This window comes from Equus quagga, chromosome 10 (genome assembly GCF_021613505.1).
Source record: "Equus quagga isolate Etosha38 chromosome 10, UCLA_HA_Equagga_1.0, whole genome shotgun sequence".
NCBI lineage: Eukaryota > Metazoa > Chordata > Mammalia > Perissodactyla > Equidae > Equus > Equus quagga.
The window spans coordinates 122,228,423-122,233,535 of NC_060276.1; the positions used below are offsets into that span (position 1 = coordinate 122,228,423).

Here is a 5,113-nt window from a genome sequence, read left to right on the forward strand (position 1 = left end):
GATTCAGGGCCGCCTCCTCCAGGAAGCCCTCCTCTCCATCCTTCCCTTCATCACAGCTGCAAAGACCCTGTTTGCCAATAAGGCCCCGTGCAAGGGTCCTGGGGTCAGGGCTGAATTCGGGTGGCCCGCGATTCAGCCCCTCACAGGGCTGAATTCGAGGGGATGTCCTGGGGTTCCTGGCATCGTGACCTCTGACCTCCCTGGAGGAGTGTGTGGACACCATGCAGGAGTTTTTACGGGGCAGACGGGGTCCCGTTTCGTTGGGTAGATGTCAGTCCCAGGGTGACACCCCACGCCGACCTCGGGGCCGGTCTGGGGCCGAGGCCGCAGCCTCCTCTGTGGTCACTTCAGGCCGCCGGGTTTTCTGGGATCATTGACCACAGGCAGGAAGCGAATTGTTCGAGTCCTAAGGAGAAGTGGTTAGTCCTCCACACTCGAGTATGAATTAGCTCCACGGTTTTCACAGCTGGCTTTTCGTTAGCGTGACGCGTTTTTTTTCCGTTCCCACAGAGTTTTGAACCCCGGATGCCAATTTCATTTATTGCTGGATTTTCGCGGGTGATATTTGGGGAAGGAATTTCGTGTCTGTGTTCATGAGGCCTCGCGTTTTCTTCGAACGTCTCTGTCTGATTTTGGCGTCGGGACAACGCGCCGGTCCCATAAAATGAGTCCGAAAACGTTTCCTTTTCTGCTCTGTCTCCTCTTTCGTTCCTAAAATTCCTCATTTTATTTCCCCTCTTTTTTTGAGGTTTTTCCAATTATCTTGTTTTTTGCATAGAAACAGCTTTTGGTTTTCTTGGCTGTCCGTGTACTTTTTGAAATGATTAAAGATTTTAATGAATCTTCCGTGGACAACCGATAAAAATACGAATTCTGCTATTATTGACTAGCTGGTATTTTTTTTATCAACTTTTCTCTGGTTTTACTGTTTTCTCTACTTGTTTCCTCAATTCAAGAGGGAGTTTGTGCTTATGCCTCACGCGTTTTGAAACTTTGTTCCTGGGAGCACAGATATGAGGATGAAAGGGCCATTTTATCCTGTGGAAATTTCTCTTTTTATCCCAGAAACCGTCCTTGTCCTGCAGTCTACGTGGTCTTACATTAATGTAGCATTTTCGGGTTTCACATGATTAGAGTTTCTGCAAAATACACTGTTCTATTATTTTCATTGACATTTAATTTGAATGTGTGATTAAATGTATACATTTAATAAATTTAATTTATTAAATTTATTTTAATAATTTTCTATTACTTAAAGTAAATAATTAAATAATTTAATTATTCAATTTAAATTTTTTAATTTCTATTCATTTAATTTAATTTAAATTGTTAAATTTGATATTAAATTTAATATTTTAATTCGGTATTATTTTAACTTATTTAATTAAACTATCTAATATTATTTTAATTTATTTACATTCTAATTTGAAAATAAATTGATTTAAATTGAATTGAATTTAAAATTGAAATTTTAATTTTAATAATTTGATTTAAAATTAAATTATTTTAACTAAAAAATTCATTATTTTAATTTACACTATTTAATTTAAATAACAGAAAATAACTAATACATAATAATATCTATTATTTAAATTTACACTTTAATTTAATGTAAATTAAAGGCATTTAAAGTACCTTCCTTGTAGACAGCACACTGTGGGGGGATTTTTTTTTTAATCGACTCTGACAACCTTTTCTTTCCGTTGGGCCGTTTAGACCCTTCACATGTCATGTAATTATCAATACAGTTGGGTTTAATTCTACCATTTTGCTACTTGTTTGCTGTTTTCCTCAGTTTTTCTTTGTTCTTTTCCCCTCTTTTCCTGGCACCTGTTCCCTTAATTCTTTTTTAGCGTTCCGTTGTTTTTCCTCCACTGGCTTTTTGTCTCTACCTCGCTATCGATTTCGGGTTCCTCCGGATTTTAAATATCCGCCCTTCATCGATCGCATTCCATCTTCCAATATCACTCTACTTCGCCCAGGACGGGGGAGCCTTGAAACAGAATACTTTTATTTCTCCCCTCGTCCTTCACGCTGTCACACCTTTCACGTCTACCCATTTTATAAAGCCCACCCTGCACTGGGCTTGTTTTTATTTTAAACAATCACATTTTTACATATTTACTATTTACATATTTATACACCATTCACACATTCACGTGCTGTTTGCATATTTACATGCTATTTGCATATTCGCGTGCTATTTGCATATTCACATACTGGTCACATGTTTGCCTGCTATTTACACATTCGATACGTCTGCATATCATTTGCATATTTATACAGTGTGCATATTCACGAGCTATTTGCATATTTACATGCTATTCGCGTTTCCACGCGCTATTCGCAGGTTCACATGCTATTCGCGCATTCAAAACCGTTTGCACAACATTTGCATATTTGCATGCTGTTTGCATATTCGCGTGCTATTTGCATGTTCCCGTATATTTGCATATTCGCGTGCTATTTGCGTGTCTGCATACATTTGGGGACACTCGCTGTGGATCCCTGTTCCCACTTTCCTCTCGTGTTTCTTGGTGTAGACCTGAGGTTCCATCTGGGGTTCTTTTCCTTCAGGAGGAAGAGCGTCCTTCAACCTTTCTCCAGAACCCCGGTCTTTCGGGGAAAGAATCCTTTCAGTTTTTGCCAGTCTGAAAAACGACTTCCTTTCACCTTCCTTTTCTTGCAAAACACAGGATTCTGTGTCAACAGGGGCTTTCTGCGGCGGTGGTTTTTCCTTCCGCATTTCGGGATGGCGTTCTCTTATCTTCCATCGATGGTAGCGAGAAATCAGCGGAAATTCTTATCTTTGTTTTTTTTTTGTTAATAGGTATTGTGTTTTTTTCCCCCCCTCTCTGGTTGTTTTGCAGAATTTCTTGATGCCACTTTTTTTTTTTTTTAAGCAGTTGGGTTGTGGGGTCTCCTGGTCGGTTGGCTTCATATTTTTTTCTCTGGGGCTTCAGCGTGCACCCCTCCTATTGCATTTCCTTCAAGTCCTCCGACCTTTTCTTTGCCACCCGCTTGGAAGCCCATGCGCTGCATTTTTTTTGCATTTCAGACGTTCTCTGTCCTACAAGTCCCGTTTGGCTCTTTTTTTAAAAAAAAAAAAACGCATTTTCCATCCCTCCCTGTGCGGTGAGGACCGTCCCCTTTAAGTCCTGGAACATATTTCTAGTGGCTCTTTTAAGGTCCTTGTCAGTTCCTTGCACGCCTGTCGTTTATGGGGCTGTTTGCACGCACGGGCATCTCGCCCTGGTCGCCGGGAAGCGCGTCCCCGCATCTCTGCCCGGCTGGGAATGTTTTATGGGGTCCCAGGTATTGCAGACGATGGGCTGGTGGGGGTCTGGCCTTTCGTGTTCCTTTAAAAAGACGCGGCGTTGAGTGTTTTCCGGCTGTTCCTTGGTGGGTGGGTCGTCACTCAGCAGGTGCCGGACGGGAAACGCTCCTGGGAGGGATGCTTGGCAGCGCCGCTGGTGGGGAGACGGGAATCCGAGGCCCGACCCTTGACCTCCGACCTGGAGGGGATTTCCTACCGTTTGGGGTTTTGGGAAAGTGCCCCAAAGTGGAGGACGCCGCCTCCGGGAAGGAGGCGGGGATTGCTCACGCACGGCAGGGAACAACGTCCTGCGTGTTTGCATTGGTTTTGTTGTATTTGCCGTCCAGATTTTCCTGGCCTTTTTCTTTTTTTGGCATGAGAGTTTTTTATTTGTGAGCAGAACCATAATCGGGTGGAGAATAAGCAATGTGAAAGAGCGCGCGTGGACGTTATTGATTAATTAATGACAGAAGATGCCATGGTTATGTCCTTTCATGGCAGATATATGTGTACATACACACATACATATGCATTCATTATTTGTATAAATACAGCATTTACAAAAATAAAATATAATTATATTATAATTATATAAATGACTATAATTCTTCACTATTAGTATATAGTATTTAGAAAACTAAACTGAAATATAATTATTCGTATATTATATAAACTAATGTATAATTATTCACTATTAGCATATAGTACCTAGAAAAGTAAACTAAAATATAATTATAGTATAATTATATAAACGAATATATAATTATTCACTATTTGTATAAATAAAGTAGAAAAACTAAAATATAAGTATTTTATAATTATGTTAATATGTAATTATTCATTATTTGTCTAAATACAGTATTTGGAAAAATAAACTAAAGGATAATTATTTTATAATTATGTAAACTAATATATAATTATCCACTATTTGTATACATACAGTATTTAGAAAACTAAACTAAAATATAATTTATTATAATTATATAAACTATAATTATATAATTATAATTATTCACTATTTAATTATTCAAAATTTGCATAAACATAGTATTTAGGAAAAAACTAAAATATAATTATAATTATATAAACTAATATATAATTATTCACTATTTTTCTAAATATAGTATTTAGAAAAATAAACTAAAATATAATTGTATTATAATTATATAAACTATTATGTAATTATAATTATTCACTAATTATTCACTATATAATTATTCACTATTTGCATAAATATAGTATTTAGAAAAATAAACTAAAATATAATTATATTATAATTATATAAACTAATATATAATTATTCACTATTTGGATAAATAAAGTAGAAAACCTAAAATATAAGTATTTTGTACTTATGTTAACTAATATGTAATTATTCAGTATTTGTATAAATAGAGTATTTAGAAAAATAAACTCAAATATAATAAAAATATGCTAAGACTCGTATTTACTACTCCACCACTCACGCACTGTTATTTGGGCAGAAGTGAATGTAAATTTTGAGGCATAACAATCCATTCAAAATTACAGGCTCAGCTCACAAGAAATTTCCGTGGATGAGCTTTTTAGAGGAAGAGGTGAGGTTCGGAGAAAGTTTCGGCGGAAACCCAGATGGTCGTCCGGGTGGGTGTCGCTTGTGCAGCTCAGGTTATCGATCTTGATGCCCCAACAGGGAACTTGCAGTTCACGAACTTGGACAAAAAAGTTTATCAACAGTCATTTCCTCGAAGTCCCCAAAACATAGGGTCACAGATAAAATCTGACAAAGCATCTCATGTCCCTTTGTAGCTTTTTTTT

The 5,113-nt window shown here is 37.4% G+C and overlaps 1 protein-coding gene across 6 annotated transcripts in view; it reads left to right on the plus strand.

The window, feature by feature from the left end:
* The window catches only part of IL3RA (interleukin 3 receptor subunit alpha), a 12,855-nt gene that overhangs the window by 4,644 nt on the left and 3,098 nt on the right, over positions 1–5,113 (plus strand). The gene's annotated exons all lie outside the window — the stretch shown is intronic.